The 17,571-nt window shown below is 37.2% G+C and overlaps 1 protein-coding gene and 1 long non-coding RNA gene across 3 annotated transcripts in view; one reads left to right on the top strand and one right to left on the bottom strand.

Annotated features, from left to right (window-relative positions):
• Positions 1-1,462, bottom strand: part of LOC109245865 (myosin-8) — a 28,907-nt gene extending 27,445 nt beyond the window's left edge. The window contains exon 1 of the mRNA XM_019413429.2: positions 1,429-1,462. The gene's annotated coding sequence lies outside the window, so the exon portion shown is untranslated. The remainder of the gene's footprint in view (positions 1-1,428) is intronic.
• LOC109245868 (uncharacterized) overlaps positions 1-17,571 on the top strand; it is an 80,114-nt gene that overhangs the window by 37,782 nt on the left and 24,761 nt on the right. The gene's annotated exons all lie outside the window — the stretch shown is intronic.

Raw genomic sequence — 17,571 nt, 5'->3', positions numbered from 1 at the left:
CTGGGAGCTAGGATTTGGAGTGAAGGAAGGAAGTGTTGAGCCCCCATCGCTGGGGCTGTCGATGCTCCCGCAGGTTGTCATCTGCCAGTGTCCTCACACAGGCCCCAGGACTGGTCTGGAGCGAGGTTGTAACTGGAGGCTTCATTTTTGGTACCTTGCAGATTTTCTTTCCCAGATCACGTTTCTTAGTCCTCAGGGCTAGGGTGCCTACCTGGGAGTCTTTGCATGTTTGAATCTCTGCACTAACAGCATCTACAGCTGGAACTGCAGATGGATTGTTTTAAGGCAGCTTCTTCAGTCCCCACTTTTCCTTCGGGGTGATTGGGTCTGCCACACACTGGGACCATCATGCACTTAGGGTGGAAGGTTTGTCTTGTGGGAAGGAAGGGTGATATTTTCAAAGCGTTCAAAAACTTGCTTTATGTTTTTACTTTCTAGGTGGCCATTTTCTTCTCATAAGGCACATACTATTTTTAACATCTACTTTACGTTAATATTTGGTGTTAAATCTCTTGGTGGGTTGTTAAAAGAACCTCCTAATAAATTCTTAATACTGTGTATTTTTGTCATTTGGCTTGCTACCAAAGAGACTTAGCATTGCCTTAATTCCAGAATCTCTTCTGACACTTTGTTTTTGGCATGAGGGATTTCAACAGTCAGTTAACAGATCTAACCACAGAGAAATGAGAGCATGAAGAAGGTCCTTCTTCCCACATGCATTCCACAGGCTTCTTTTCTTTCCACCAATAAAAAGAAAACTGACAAAAATGAAAGGGTTCATCACAGGGAAACCATTCCGCTGATTGATAGATGGGCCTCTGCAGTGTTGGCCTGTTACACGGATTGAGTTGTTCCTTTCCTTTCATTTGTAAATTACTTGGGGAAGGGCCAGGGTCTCTCTTAAATTAGGTTCCGTATTTAGCACTCTGTGGGTGTACCACTGGGGACTTTTTAGATGAACAATAATAAATCTTTCTAAAAACAAATAACAATGAATCATCAAAAAGTAGCTAAAACATTGTGGTTTTCACAAGATGTTTGTGTTTTCGTTTTTTGATAAGGATCTTTCCAAGAAGTTTCAAAAATATCTGTAAAATGGCTAAGTATCAATGCTTTGCGATAGAGGGAGGTCGACACGCACAGAAGAGTCTCTTGCCCCTCGACCGGTCTACATGTAGCTGAAAACTCATTGTCAAAATTCTTTCTGTCCTAAGTATAGTCCTTTAACCCTGAACTCAGGTGAGGATAGCGTCAGAGAATAAGGCTCTCTGGAATAGTGTTTTCTCAGCATTTATAAGCAGTCGTTGGAAGTAGCAGCTACTTAGATAACTGCAGAAATGTGGAAATAGTGTACAATTAAGAGTTGTTCCCAGCTTTGTTAGCCTAAATGCCCTCTGTCATCAACACATCAATAAAGCTGAGGCTTACCTCCGGAGTTCCAGATGAAAACGCAGGTTCAGAAGTGGCTGACACTGTGAAACAACAGATTTCTTATTAGCAAAGCTGTGGAATCCCAGTAAAATAGTTACAGAATTAAAACTGTCCTGGTCTAAATCTTGACTCTGAGAAAATAAAAGTCAGAGTTGGGAGGGACGGTTTCATGCTCAGAGGTGGGCCATGGGGTCAACTCTCCCTGTCCCGGGGTCCCTGGGGATCCTTGAAGCCCCAAGGCCCCCCTGTCACTCACCTCTGGGTTCTTGGTGGCGATAAGGCAGGCGGGGTCCCCGTGCTTATATAGGCACCCGTGTGCTGACGCTGTGGCTCTCTCCTCTTTGTTAGGGCAGGACATTTGGCAACATGACCCTCAGCATAATTTGTAATGACATTTGGCATGTTTGGATATAATTAGAAGTATTCATATCATTTTGAGTATGTGAACCGATCGCCTATAAATAATTTGACAGGGACCAATCTGCCAGCAGAGAATGCTTTCTAGTATGCTAGGAAGGTGATCTCTGACCGTGCCTGGTGGGGCCCCAGAGTCTGTTCCTGTGAGCTGTGTTCGATTTGGCAAACTCTTTCACACATACCTGTGGTTCTCAGTGACACATTGCTGTCAGGGCCTTAACCACTTGTCCTTATTTGTTACCATAGGAACCCTCACTCCATTCCCTTGGGTCCCTGCCAAGGCTTACCCTTGGAGTCTGGGCTTGGGCAGCTGTGCCAAGGTGAGAGGAGAATCTGCACCGAGTCTCCACCGTTGGCCCCGTGCCCACCCACTCCACACTGAAAAGATTATTTCAGTAGAACATAATATGTATTCATTGTAGGGAAAAAATACAGATAAGCAAAGAGAAAAAAAAAGTATCTATAATCCTACTATGCAGAGATAAAATAAGGTAGAGAGGTATAAGTGGATTCATACTCTATACGTGCATATCGTACATAGAGGTCTTACAATCTACTTTAAGAATTATAGGTAATTTTATATAATTTACACCCTTATTCTTTAAACAGATTATATTGTGATCATTCTTTTTATTTTTTATTTTGTTTATTTTTTAAAGTTTATTTTTGAGAGAGAGAGTGAGAGCGTGTGCTGGGGAGGGATAGAGATAGGGACAGAGGATCCGAAGCGGGCTCCATGATGACGACACAGAGCCCAACACGAGGCTTGAACCCATGAATCGCAGGATTATAACTCAAGCTGAAGTCACACGCTTAACTGACTGAGCCACCCAGGCACCCCTATGATCACTCTTTTTAAATTAATATTTTTCATTTTTAAAAGGTCAGGTATATTGAGGTATAATTTATGTACAGCGGAATTCACTATTTGGCTGACAGTTGTATGAGATTTTTTTTTTCTGCCATTTAAAACATTTTTAACTGTGACAGTAAATTCCCTTTCTCTGTTGTATAGCTCTAAGGCCTTTTACACATGCACAGATTCTTATAGACACTGCCACAGACAGGACGCAGAACAATTCCATTTATGTGAGTTCTGACATGTGTGTAATTGTGTGACCTCTTACATACAAATTACATGAAAAATTAAAGCCTTGAAGATGAGGCTAAAATTCTCCTTTGATGAACTCACAATGGAGGTAGCTCCCTTCTCTCCAGAGGTAACCACCTATTACCAGTTTGGTGTATAATATTCCAGACCTTTTCTATGCACTTACTAAGTTATAGTTGGGAAAATATACATTGGTAAAACTGGTCTAAGAAAATTGGCTCATTGAAAATATATAATTAGATGTTTAAAGTATGTTTGAGGTAGTATCATACTTTACATTTACCAACTTGTTTTTTGTTGTTGAGTTGTTGTTCTGTACTCTTGGATCATTTTCCATATTAGTACATAAATTAAAATATGCAACAATTTAAAACATACACAAAAATAAAGAAAATGGTATAGGAACCCATTATATTCATCCAGCATTAGTAATGATTAGTTCATGGTCAGTCTTTTTTTTTTTTTTTTAACATTTATTTTTGAGAGAATGAAAGAGAGAGAGAGAGAGGCAGACGGAGGATCCAAAGCAGGCTCTGCACTGACAGCAGAGAGAGTGACGTGGGGCTTGAACCCACGAGCTGGGAGATCATGACCCGAGCCGAAGCCAGACACTTAACCGACTGAGCTACCCAGGCGCCCTAATTCAGCCCAACCCACTGCCCTATACCCAGAGGACTGACTTGATATTACTCATTTAAAAATGTCTGTGTAGAATTCTCTGTGATTATATGATTTCTTTGTTAGGTAAGTTGCAGAAGGTTTCTCCTGGTCTAATAGTGATCTTAACTTTGCTGTGGCATCTCAGTCTTATGGACGTTTTAAATTTGTATGTAGTCAAAGTTACAAACTTTTCATTTGTATTTTTGCTTTTTTGTGTGTATCGTAAAAGAAGGCCTTTTCTAAATCAAGGACTCAGGGTCATGAATATGTTCTATATTTTCAATCTAATGCTTAAAAAAATATACTAATGGGTGCCTGGATGGCTCAGTCGGTTGAACTTCCAACTTTGGCTCAGGTAACTATCTCAACGGTTTGTGAGTTTGAGCCCCACATCGGGCTCTGTGCTGACAGCTCAGAGCCTGAAGCCTGCTTTGGATTCTGTGTCTCCCTCTCTTTCTGCCCCTCCCTCTCTCACACTCTGTTTCTCTCTCTCTCTCTCAAAGATGAGTAAACATTACAAAAAACTAAAAAAAAATATAGAGAGGGATTTGTAATCTAGAGATTTGTGTGTGTACGTGAATGTGTATGTGAATATAATGTTTCTGAATTCCATATTTTGTACCATGTTTCTGTGGCAATAGCACATATGCTTTGATATGTAGTAGGGTAGATTATCCCTAATTATTCATTTATTTTAAAGTTGTCTTGACAGTTTTTGCATTCTGTTGTATTAATTTTAGACTCTGTGTTTCAGATTATATGGAAAATCCTGTTGTGATTTTGATTTAGGTTAAATTGAATTAATAGGTAATTTAATGAGAGTTGGTGTCTTTTTAATAGTGAGCCTCTCAATCTACAAGTACGATATATTTTCCTGTTTATTCTGTTTTTTATTTTTATTTTTATTTTTATTTATTTATTTTTTTTCAACTTTTTTAAATTTATTTTTGGGACAGAGAGAGAGACAGAGCATGAACGGGGGAGGGGCAGAGAGAGAGGGAGACACAGAATCGGAAACAGGCTCCAGGCTCCGAGCCATCAGCCCAGAGCCTGACGCGGGGCTCGAACTCACGGACCGCGAGATCGTGACCTGGCTGAAGTCGGACGCTTAACCGACTGCGCCAACCAGGCGCCCCTATTCTGTTTTTTAAAGTGTTTTTCAGTCATTTTTTCTCTAGTTTTTTTTCTCCCAGAAATATCTTAAAATATTTCTTGTTATGTTTGTTCCTAGCAATTTTAGTTTTTTTGTTGCTCTAGTGAATGGGATTTTTCTTTCCACTTGGGTTATCACTGGCATGTGGCAGCCAAGATTGTGTGCCCAGAACCTCTGTTTTGTCTGTGGCAGCAGGTACCCACTACCCTTCACTTCACAGCACCGGGGCAACCACATGACCCTGTTTTGGCTAATGAAACGCAAGCAGGAGTTGCTGGGTGGGACTTCCAGAAAAGAAAGTAGACTCCACTGGTACTACTTTTTCCTTTCCCTTCTTACTGCTTTTTGGTGTAGAACACAGATGTAATGGCGGAGCTCCAGCCTTGAAGGAGAGATCAAGAGAAGTTCAGAGACAGTGTTGACATGTGTGAGTTGAATTTTATTACATAAATAAAAAAATTAACCAGTCATATTAATAAGGCACTATTCACTCAGATTTTCTGTTCCATACAAACACAATCTCTGACAGACACGCAGTGTTTCAGAAAGTTAGTTTTACTGGTATCTTTCATCTAACTCACTTGCTGAACTTCCTTATCCCTCCTGATAGTTTATTTGATTCTATTGGGCTTTTGATGTATCATGCACAAATAATCACAGTTTTGTGTCTTCTTTTTTTTGTTTTTTTGTAATTTATGTGTTATCTTTCTCTTATTGCATTGTCTGAGACATTTAGGACAATGTTGAATACTAGGATACTTCATGTACGAGATGAGTGATCCTTATTTAGATCCTGACTTTAATGGGATTGCTGCTAATGTTTCCTCAAGTATATTTGCTGTGTACTTTAGTTTGCCAATAATTTTAATCACAAAAATGAATCGAACTGCTTCATCCTTAGGTATATGATACGATGAAGAGAATTGAAAACATATACAAAAACTTATACACAAATATTCATAGCAGCATTATCCACAGTAGCCAAAAAAAAGTGGAAACAACCCAAATGTTCATCAACAGACAAATGGATACACAAAATGTGGTATATTCATATGGTGGAATATTATTCAGCCATAAAAAGGAATGAAGTACTCACACAGGCCACAGCATGGATGAGCCTCAGAGACACTATGCTTGAGTGACAGACGTAATGCACTTAGGTTTGATGATTCTATTTGTATAAAATGTTGAATAGGCAAGTGCATAGAGACAGAAAGCAGTTGAGTGGTTTCCCAAGGATGGTCTGGAGAGGGGAGATCGGGAAATGACTACTAATGGGATTTCTTTTCGAGGCGATGAAAAGGTTCTGAAATTAAATAGTGGTTATGACTGCATAACTTTGTGAATCTACTAAAATGACTGAATTGTACATTTAAATGGTGAATTGATGGTATGTGACTTAAATTTTTAAAAAAGCATTGGATTTTATCAGTGTATTTTGCATTTATTGAAATTATTCTTTCTCCTCAAATTTATTAATATAGTGAATGATATGGCAGATTTTTTTCACTTTTACCACTAAAATTCATGAAATAAAAGCCATTGAGATAATATTGTTTAATTTCCTGCTGATTGGTTTAAGTTTACTTTTTTTTTTTTTTTTGGTAATGTGGGATTTCTACATCTGAGTTCATTATGGGCCTAGCATATAGTTTTCTTTTCTTATGCTGTCCTCTTCTGGTTTTGATATCAACATCGTGCTAGTCTTGTAAAATAAATAGCTTCCTGTTTCTATTTTCTGCAATATTGTGTTTAGAATATGAATAATCTGTTCCAGGAAGATTTGTAGAGTTCCTTCAAGGAACTCTTTTAGTCTGTAGGCTCTTGGTGGAGGAATCTTTTATTTACTTTTATTAGTTTTTTTATGACTATTGATTAGTTTGTTCAGAGTGTCTATTTTTTTTTTTTTTTTATTTTGCCCATTTAGAAATGTTTTGTTTTCCTAGCAAATTGCCCATTTCATGTGAGGTTTCAGATATTTTGACTTTTTTTGTGCATATCTGTTTATAATAAAAACCTCCTGATCGATTCTCTTTTATTCTTTATTCCTTTTCATTTGCCTTTTATATAGTTTAATTTTATTCTTTTTATTTTAAACCATATTTGCTAAAGTTTTGTCTTTTGTATCAGTCTTTTAAATTTAGTTTTACGAAATAACTTTTTTTCCTATTTTCTATTTTGTATTCTGTTTTTAATCTCATTCATTCCTTTCTTTTATTTCTGTACGTTTATTTTATTGGTCTGTATTCAACATCTTAAATTGAAAGCTTCATTTATTTTTATTCTTTCTTATGATCTCATGGATTTATTTGTGGTTATCAATTTTTCTTTGGTAACCACTGTGGCTAAATTCCAGAGGTTTATATGTAGTACTCTGCTTGTCTTTCACTTATAATTTACATTTTAAAATTTCCATTTCCGTCTCAACTCCCAAATTATCTAAAGCATATTTGTTTTTTAGATTTTCAAATGAATACATTTGGGCATTGGGGGGAGGGTTCTCTTTTAGTTGTTAATTCTTTTCATCACGTGCATGTGAGTGTGCAAATTTAGTTTGGTTCCTGGTAGACTTGATAGGAGTGAGGGACGTTGTTCGTGTGTGTGTGCGTGTTTGTAAGCAATAAGATTATCAGCACCCCAAAACCTCTCATGATCCTTCTCATTAGAACTCAGATTTCCCTCACCTAAAGGCAACTACAATTTTTACCTTTATGACAGTCATTTCTCTGCTTTTCTGTATAGTTTCACTCTTTGTGTATGCAGCTGTAAACAATACATATACTTTTTTTTTTTTTTTTTTGCCTAATCTTGAGTTTCATATGAATAGATAGAACTTTACTTATTCTCTAGTAGTTCACTTTTTTTGGCACAACAATATTGTGGGATTTTTTTTCCTCCATGAAGTTACGTGTAGCTGGATTTTATTTTCATTATTGTGCAGTATTACATCGTATGATGATATTCTGTTGTATACATAATTTGGGGTTATTCCCAGTTTTTTGCTGTATTTATTTATTTATTTATTTATTTATTTCAAGATGAAGAGTGTCACTTCTGTGGTATCTTGTTCTAGAAATAGTTGGTGGTTCTTTTGTGGTTTTGTACCTGGGTAGTTGTTATTCCATCTCTTCTTCCTCCTCTTTTAGCAGCTTTATTCAGGTAGAAGTTTATATACCTTCATCAATTTTAAGTGTATATATAATTCAATGATTTTTAGTGGATTTATGCAGTTGTGCAACCATCACCGCGATCCAATTTTATAAACACTTACATTGAATTAAAATGCTCCTTTGTGCCCTTGTGCATTCAGTTCCCATCCCAACCCCAAACCATAGACAAACACCGTTTTCTGTCTCTATCATCTTGCCTTTTCTAGAAATTTCCTATAATGGAGTCCTACAGTGTGCATTCTGTTTTGTAGGGCTCCTTTCCCTTAGTTTTGGAGTTCATGCATGTTGTCACTTGTATCAGGAGTGTGATCATTTCTTTTGCTGAGTATGAGTCCATTGTGTGGATGCGTCACATTGTGTTTATACATTTACCAGCTTATGGCCATTTGAATTGTTTCCAGTTTGGGGCTATTATGAATAATGCTGTTAATAATACTCCGTACAAGGCGTTGTGTGGAAGTTTGTTTTCATTTCTCTTGGGTCGATAACTAGGGGTTGAATAGTCAGTCCACTAGGTTGTGTAACTTTTTAAGAAACTGCCAAGTTCTTTTCCATAGTCGCAGTACTATTTTGCACTTCCACTAATCACGTGAGGGTTCCAGCTTCTTTCCATTCTGACCTACACTCGTGTTGTCCTTCTTTTCACTGATAGGCATCTGAGTGAGTGTAAAGTAGCATCTCCTTGTGGTTTTAATTTTCATTTCCTTAACGAATAATGATTTTGGTTATGTGTTCGTGTGCTTGCCATTTATGTATTTTCTTTAAGTGAAGTGTCAATCTAAATCTTTAGCCCATTTAAAAAATTGGATCATTTTCTTACTAATTACTTGTTAGAAGCTATTTATCAGATGTATGATTAACAAATATTTTCTTGCAGTCTGTGACTTGTCTTTTCATTTTCTTAATGGTTTCCTTTGAAGAGTTGGTTTTAAATTTTATCAAATTTTAATTTAAATTTAAATCAGAATTTAAATTTTGATGAAGTCCAATTTTTTGATGAAGTCAATATTTTCTTTTATGGGTCATGCTTTTTATATGATATTTTACAAATATTTCCTAATGCAAAGTCAGCAATACTTTTATGCTTTCTTCTATACATTTTATATTTATAGTTCTTACATGTGGGTCTATATTCTGTTTCAAGTTAGTTGTTTTTAATGTTTATTTATTTTTGAAAGAGAGAGAGACAGAGACAGAGTGTGAGTGGGAGAGGGGCAAAGAGAGAGGGAGACACAGAATCTGAAGCAGGCTCCAGGCTGTCAGCACAGAGCCCGATGCGGGGCTTAAAATCACAGACCGTGAGATCATGTCCTGAGCTGAAGTCAGATGCTTAACTGACTAAGCCACCCAGGTGCCCCTAAGTTTTTTGTTTTTTTTAATGAAGTGTACAAATTTTAACATTTGTCTTTACAATTCAGCTTGGTTTTTGTGTTATTCAGTCATCTATGTTTTTTACTTTTGTTTACTTGGCCTATAGTTTCTCTAGTAGATGGAAGTTAAATTCATCGACTACGATTGTTCTCAGATGTTTCAGATTTCGTTTGTGTAATTCAAAGATAGTTGTTAACTTCATAGAAATTTGTGATCAGTTGATCTTTCTGGTAAACTGAATCTTTTAAAATAAAATAGGAACTGTCCCTGCTTCATTTAGTATTTTTTTGCCTTGAATTCTATTTTTGCTAATATTTTGCTATATTTGCTTTTACTTTTTTGGTAGCATATAGATGGGCCATCTTTTCCCATACCTTTATTTTTCAACTCTTCTGAGTTTTTTTAGTTTACATCTGACGTTTAAAAAAAAAACAAGTAGTAGCTACTTTGAAAATCCAGTGTGAGAGCCTTTTTTTAACAGGTAAGTCTTAAATTAAGGGCAGCAATGTGCACAATGCTTTATTTTATTTTATTTTTTTAATTTTTTGTTTATTTATGCACAATGCTTTAAATAGCAACTGAATCAGATGTTATTTTGTATGATTTTAGGCAAGTCACTTAACCCCTGTAAGCCTCAGTTTGTTCATCTGTTCAAGGAAAGCAATAACAATTACTTCCTACTATCTCACTGGATTTATGTGAGTATTCAATGAGAAATATATAGAGAACATCTGGCAACACAGAACGTATTTAATAAATATTGACTGCCATCACTCTGTTTAAAATAGTATGAAAAATAGGGCTCTGTGGCTGTGAGTCATGGAATATCACTGGAGTCTTAACCAAGAAGCTGATGTCATAAGATTTGTGTTTTAAGCACAGTTATGGTAGCAGCACGGAAGGTGGATTGGAGGAGTGAGGCAGAGAGAAAGAACCCACTGAAACAGTTGTTGTACTATTTTAGGAGAGCTGAGAACCTGCTGTAAGCCAGCAGCTCTTGGAAAAGAAAACGAAGAGGGTGTGAGCAAGAGGTACTTAGGTTGTAGACTTGACTCTGTTTGCCGCTGGTGAAACAAATAATTTTAGATGTTCAGGAATCACCTAAATTTATTCTACCTGAAGACAACTAAAAATAAACAGAATTTCCTGAGCTTGGGGGGTAATACTTCTCATGGCAAGGGAACACACTTGGAAATACTAGATAAAAGATAGAGGTATAACTTTGATGGAACATTACAATTCCAGAGTTTGCAGTAAAAGAATGTATTTCTAGGGATAATGAATGAGCTTTTACCAGACAATGAGGTAACAAGCCACCCTAACTAACATCAAACATTATTTTAGGAATATGGTGGTTAAAATAGTATAAAATTAGTGTAGGTGAAGAGAAGTAGATCAGTAGAACATAATATCGTTCAAAATGGGTTCTTGAATGTATAGCAATTTAGAATATGATAAAGGTGGCATTTTAAGTCACAAAGGGGGAAAAGAAGGACTAGACAGTGAATGGGGTTGAGATTTAGCATTCAAAAAACAATTAAAGTAGGTCCTTGCCTGACACCACTGATAAAAATTAGTTCTAGATGAGCTGAAGTCTTAAGCATTAAAACAAAGCACAGTTATAAATGTAGTAGAAGATGTGTACATATCCTTCACATCAAGAAGAAAGGGAGATACAAGCAAATGGAAAAAAAAGCCGAAAGATATAAATGGGGACAGTTCACGGAAGAGGCAGGACAAATGGCCAGTGAACTTGATAACACGCTCAGCCTCAGGAGGCACAAGCTCAGATAACAGCCAGCATATCTCACCCATCAGTTTGACAGAACAATTTCCTAGTAGCAAATGGTGGTGCTGGAGAGGGGACGCCCTCCTCTGGTTCAGGTAAGGGTGTAAAATTCCAGGGCAATTTGTTGCTTCTTTTGAAATTTAAAATTGCCGTAATTTCCCCTTACTCTTTTTTCTACAGAAGCAGAGGGAACAGAAGATAGGTCAGGGTTGTATATTTAACATTTCTTCTAATAACGAAACTTTGGAAACGACTTAAATATCCATTCAGTTACTTCGTCTGTAATTTAAGTGGCCACCTGTTAAATGGTGGTGCTCCGTGGTCAGTGGTTGATACCTGACACTCACTTGAATCTGAGAATAGGATAAGCATGATACATTTTCCACTGCTTTTCTTTGAGTTGTAACCCTGGAAATGGAAAATCTTGTTTAAAATAACATGAAACAATGAAGAGTTTTAATGGGCAATATAAATAAGAAACTGAATTGTGAGGTATAGTTTTGCTGAAGTCTATTTATTGGTATATTTCAACCCTTCTCCGATGTGCAGATATCTCTTACACAATTGTTGTATGACAACTATTTAACTTAGGGTAAAAGCCCCTCCAAGGTCTGGCTCTTATTCCTTGTCCTTACTTTTCTTGCTAGTATCTGCTTACAATTAAGCCCAGGGGCAGCATTAAATTACTCTGATGATCCTTCTGTTCTACGAGTGCATATGTCAGAAGTTAGCTTATAATTCCTAAGATTCCCTTTGCTGTGAGGATTTGTATGTTCTCTCCCTCCAGTGAGGAAAAGCAGAGGGATTACAGCAACTAAAGGCATCATTACCTTTTTACATGAAATTCTGTAATTATCTCATCTTCAGACAAAGGGAACAACTCACCTTTCATAAGATTCATGCCAGAGAGGAATGTTATGTAGATTCCTCTGTGTTCGTGCATGTAGGTCAGTTATTGTTGTTATTGGTGAGTAGCATTTCATTGGGAGGGTATAGCATATTTTGTTCATCTGTCCTCGTGCTGATGGGTATTCTCATCTTTTTGTGAATGTGTCTTTCATTGCTTTTGGTTAAATTCCAGAGTTGAATTGCCAGATCAAAAGGTATATAGGTGTGTATTCAACTTATAAGAAACAGCCAAACAAGTTTTCAAAAATAGTTGGACCATTTTACATTCCCAGTATTCACATATGAGAGATGTTGCCCAGCGTCCTTGTCAGCATTTGTCATTGTCTGTCTTTATAATTTTAGCCATTCTTATGGATGTCTATAGATATCCAGTGGAATTTCCTTGTGGTTTTTAACTGTATCCTCCAGACCAGTGATACTGAGCATCTTTTAATGTGGTTATTGGGCCTTGACATGTCTTCTTTTTGAAAGTGTCAAATTCTTAAGTTTATTTTTACTGGATTGTGTTCTTTTCCTCATTGTTTTGTATGTGTTCTTTTTTTTTTTTTTTTTTTTTTGAGAGAGAGCGAGTGGTGGGGGGGAGAGAGAGAGAGAGAGAGAGAGAGAGAGAGAGAGAGAATTCTAAGCAGGCTCCACGCTCAGCACAGAGCCCAATGTGGCGCTTAATCCCACTACCCTGGGATCATGACCTCAACTGACTGAGCCACCCAGGTGCCCCTGTAGGTGTTCTTATAGAACAGATATAATAAAGTTGTTTGTTGCAGATATGTATTGCATATATTTTCTCCCAGCCTGTGATTTACCGTTTTGCATTCTCAACAGTATCTTAGCAGTACTTTTGATTTTGAAGAGGACAGTTTATCTTTTTTTCTCTTTATTTAGTACTTCTTATGTTCTGCTTAAGAATTTTTGCTCAAGATCACAAAGATATTTTCCTACATTTTCTTTTAGAAGATTTATAATTTTAGGATTTGCATGTAGATTTGTTTTCCATGTTGAGTTAATTATTGCATATTGTATAAGATACTTTTTTTATACAGATATCTAATTGATCCAGTATCATTTCTTGAAAAGACTTTCCTTTCTATATTAAATTGCATTTGCATCTTAGTAAAAAGTCATTTGATTGTGTGTGTGTGTGTGTGTATAGTATATATATATATATATATATATATATATATATATATGTGTGTGTGTATATATATATATATAGATAGATAGATTTATATATCTATAGTCTATACTTGTTTATATATACATATACATATGTATATATATGGTGGATTTCTTTTCAAGATCTCTATTCTTCTCTTTCCATGTATACACACACACACACACAAGTATATAATTTATTTAGATCTTTACTTTCAGCAATGATTTATAGTTTATAGTATAGAGGTTAAAAAATTAAAAAAAATTTTTTAATGTTTATTTTTGAGAGAGAGAGGGAGAGACAGAGAGTAAGTGAGGAAGGGGCAGAGAGAGAGGGAGACACAGAATCCGAAGCAGGCTTCAGGCTCTGAGCTGTCAGCACAGAGCCCAGTGCGGGGCTTCAACTCATGAACTGTGAGATCATGACCTGAGCCAAAGTGGGACGCTTAACCAGGTGGCCACTCAGGTGCCACCACTCCTCCCAAGTTTTTAATTAAGTTTATTCCTAAAATATTATGTGATTTATTTGATGCTATTGTAAATGCTATTCATTTTTAGTATTTCACTTTCCAATGTTTGCTGTTAATATAAAAATAAAGCTTATTTTTATATACTGACCTTACAATTTGACACATGCTCAATTTACTTCTTGGATTAAGTTGTTATTATAGACTTATTTAATTATTCATATGATTTTGTCATCTGCAAATAAGGACAGTTTTACTCCTTTTTTTCTTTTTTCAATATCTGTGTCTTGTATTTTCTTGTCTTACTTCATTGACTAGGACCTCCAGAGGGTTAGCTAGACCAGTCTTAGGTAGGGAGTCTTCACTGTTTCATCATGAAACATAATATTTTAGCTATGCTGTTTTTTTTTTTTTTTGATAGGTGCCTGTTATGTAGGTTGAAAAAGTCCTCTTTTATTGCTAGTTTTCTGAGAGTTTTTCTATTTTTAATCATGAATGTGTGCTGGATATTATGAAATTCTTGTACCACATCTGTGATGCATTGAGATGATCAGATAATGTTCACTTTTATTCTGTGAGTATGATGGGCTTCGAATGTTAAACCAGCCTTGCTAGTAGGCTGTCCATATTTTGTCCTTTGGCTGGAGAGAGTAGGCTTTTTATGGGGCTTTTTGTCTATACCCATCGGTGTTTGTGTTGTCTTCTTTTTCAACTCCGAATCCCGGGCATATGAAGCAGGGAACTTACCTGGTCCATCTTCTCTCCACCACTCAGAATCTTTTATGTTAGTTTGATATATAATGTCCAGGGGTTTTAGTTGTACTTAGTGGGAGGAATAGGGAAATTAGGTCAACTCCATTTTCCTGGAAACAGAAATCCTGGAAATCCTTACTGATTTTTAAAAAATCAATTACTGAGAAAAAGGCATTAAAGTATCCTTTGCTTTAGGATTTTTTTTTTTTGGATGGTATATATAAAATATCTAGCCCAGTGTGTGTCACAGATTAAGTTCTTATTAAATTATTATGTGTCCCACAAATATTTCTTGAGCACTTGTTACATGGCAGGCAGTATTCTACTCATTGGACACTGAACAGTGAACAAACATCCTGCCCATGTGGAGCTTATATTTTAGTAGAGGGAGACAGATACTAAAATAGTAGTCAAGTGGTCAGATAGTCAAGTGGTTGCATGGACAGATTTAAAGTAAATCAAGGGGATAAGAGGTGTAATTGGCAGGAGAGGGGAAAAAGGGTTGCCTTTTGATACTGAGTAGCCAAGGAAGGCCTCTGGATTAAGGTGTAATAATCCAGAATCCTGCAGCTGTGAAGGAGCAAGCTATGTGGATGTCCAGGTAAAGAGCAGAGAGCCTTCTCTCCTCCAGTGAAATGACGGATTACTGACCTTGTTTCTAGGCAAAGACTGTCCTCAGAATCTTCCCTTGATCAGCTAGGGTGAAAGTCCGGGGCTGTGCATTACTTCCCAGGATGAAGAGCTAGAAGATCTCAGTCTGGCTTTATCATATATTAGTTATACAACTTTTGACAAACCATGATTCTCTTTGTACCTCCGTCTCCAAAAGGAGTCTGTCTCACATAGTCGTGAGTATCCAGTAACTGACAAAGTGTATGTGGAAGCATTTTGCAAATAAATCAGAGTCCCACAAATGTACTGTGATTATATCATGATTTTTTAGAAAAAATCTCAATGTTTATTTTTGGGAGACAGAGAGAGCATGAGCAGGGGAGGGGCAGAGAGAGAGACACACACAGAATCTGAAGCAGGCCCCAGGCTCTGAGCTGTCAGTACGGATATAGATGCAGGGCTCGAATTCACGAACTGTGAGATCATGACCTGCGCCGAAGTCAGACGCTTAACCGAGTGAGCCACCTAGGCACTCCATGATTGTACCATTATTACTGACGGTGCTGTCCAGCTTTGACTCTAAGGCATTTCGATTGGATTTTAGTGATTATTTAGCTCAGTGTTTTCATTTTACAGATGAAGAAACTGAGGCTCAGAGAGGTTTGACTGAATTTATAGGTATAAATGCAGGACTATAGATATCATGTATAATTTCCTTTTTGGAAAATTTTGGTGATAATGTAGAGCTGTGGTTTTCAGACTATTATCCTGGACTAGCCACATCAGCATCACCTGGAAACTTGGTAAAAATGCAAATTCTTGGGCCCTACCTTTGACCTAATGAGTTAGAAGCTCAGGAGGTGGGGATCCTTAATCTGGGTGTTTAGGGTGCCCTCCAGATGGTTCTGATTCAGGCTATACCAGAGTCCTGATGTGGGGGGGGGGGTGGTTCACGTAATCCATAGACGCACGAGGAGGGTGCCAGGCGTCCTGATCCCCAGGGGCAGCCCTACGTTTTGGGCAAATGGTTTTTGTAGAGACATTTTTAAAGTCTCCCCCTTTCTCTCCCTTCAGGCACGTTTCAAGACACTTTTTTCTCTAGATGCTTTCTTAGTTGATTAGCCAGTAATTCCAGCTGAGGTGTTAGTGGAGATTAGTGCATTTCCAATGTAATAGGAGGTTAGAAAAGTCCATATCTTTTGGGATGCTGAAGATTTCAGTCTCACAGTGGGAGATTTAGATATGAAAGAGAAGGGGAGGTAATGGAGAGGGATCATGAGATTTCTTCTGTTCTTGCTATCTGTGTGGTTATGAATGGAGTTGGAAAAAAGGTTTCATGGTATTTTCGAGTATCAGTATGTCAGTGGTACCAGTATTTGCTTTAAGTAACCATGGTCTTTAAGTCCTCGGAAGATAGAGAAGGAAAGAATCTGGCCTTGTTATAGATTCTGAGATTTTTTTAGTGTAATGATTCCTGGCTGGATACCAAAAATGCTAGGGCATGGCTATGTCTGTCTAGTTAACCGCTTATGCGCTTGAAGTGGGTTTATCTAACCCGTTAGGTTACCTGACAGTTGCCCCGTGTGGCAGTCCATAATCTTCTTCCAGTCTGTTTCTCCCCATCACAGGAAGTCTTAGTGTTGCCATCAGGGAGGAGTTGACGTAAACTACCTCCCTTGTTCCTAATTCAGAGTTGTTCTCGGAGATGGTCTCCTGCCTCCCCACTGCATGCATCCCATTTGGGTCCTCAAATCCAGCATCCGTAGTTTATGAACAGTTCCCAAGTCTCAATGGTCCCTCATTTCATTTAAAGGAAAGACAAGGGTGTTATAAGCATTTCTGGATTTTCATGTGTGCTTTTGTTGTGAGAGATAAGGAAATTAGCCTGTAAATATCTAATCTGTGAGGAAGATGAGGAAGAATATTAACCAGAGTATCTGTGACTCTTAAAATCCTTGCTGTTTTAATCAGAGACCCCAGGATAATTGACCCATATATAATGAAATCCACTCCCAATTCTCTACATGAGCAATTATTTAAATAGTTAGGAGACAGAATAATAAAGCAATTGCCCTGGGCTTTTGAGGTCAATAGGTTAACTCTACAGAGTTTAATTAAAATTTGCTAATAAATGTCTGCCTACCTTAGGCAGGTTATTTCATTAGTCTTCATCATGGCCTAAGTCAAATATTCCTTATTAATTATTTTTCACCGCTCTTAAATCCTCTTCTTATGAAGCAAGCAGTCTTTTCATTACTAATTAGGATTCCCACACTGGGGAAGGAGATTCCTTGAAGCAGCCGCCTCATTAGAAAGGGATATCCACCACTGTAAATGAATAAATTGGGATTCTACTATCTTATTTTTTAGTATATGTGCTGCCGAAGTGAGCACTACTGTCTTATTTTTTAAAATAGCTACACAGTGAAGCCAAATTGCGAGCTTTAAAAAAGTATCAAAGAAAAGACCACTCTGGCAATGGCTATGGTATATTTCAGTCACATTCTTTTTGATATTAATAGGAAATTCCCTTTCTGATTCTTCCTTAAAATATGCATGGTACTGAGAAAAATCAG

The sequence above is a fragment of the Panthera pardus genome, unplaced genomic scaffold (genome assembly GCF_024362965.1).
Source record: "Panthera pardus isolate Hobbes unplaced genomic scaffold, ASM2436296v1 HiC_scaffold_3, whole genome shotgun sequence".
Classification (NCBI taxonomy): Eukaryota; Metazoa; Chordata; class Mammalia; order Carnivora; family Felidae; genus Panthera; species Panthera pardus.
This window is presented reverse-complemented; position numbering and strand designations above follow the sequence as displayed.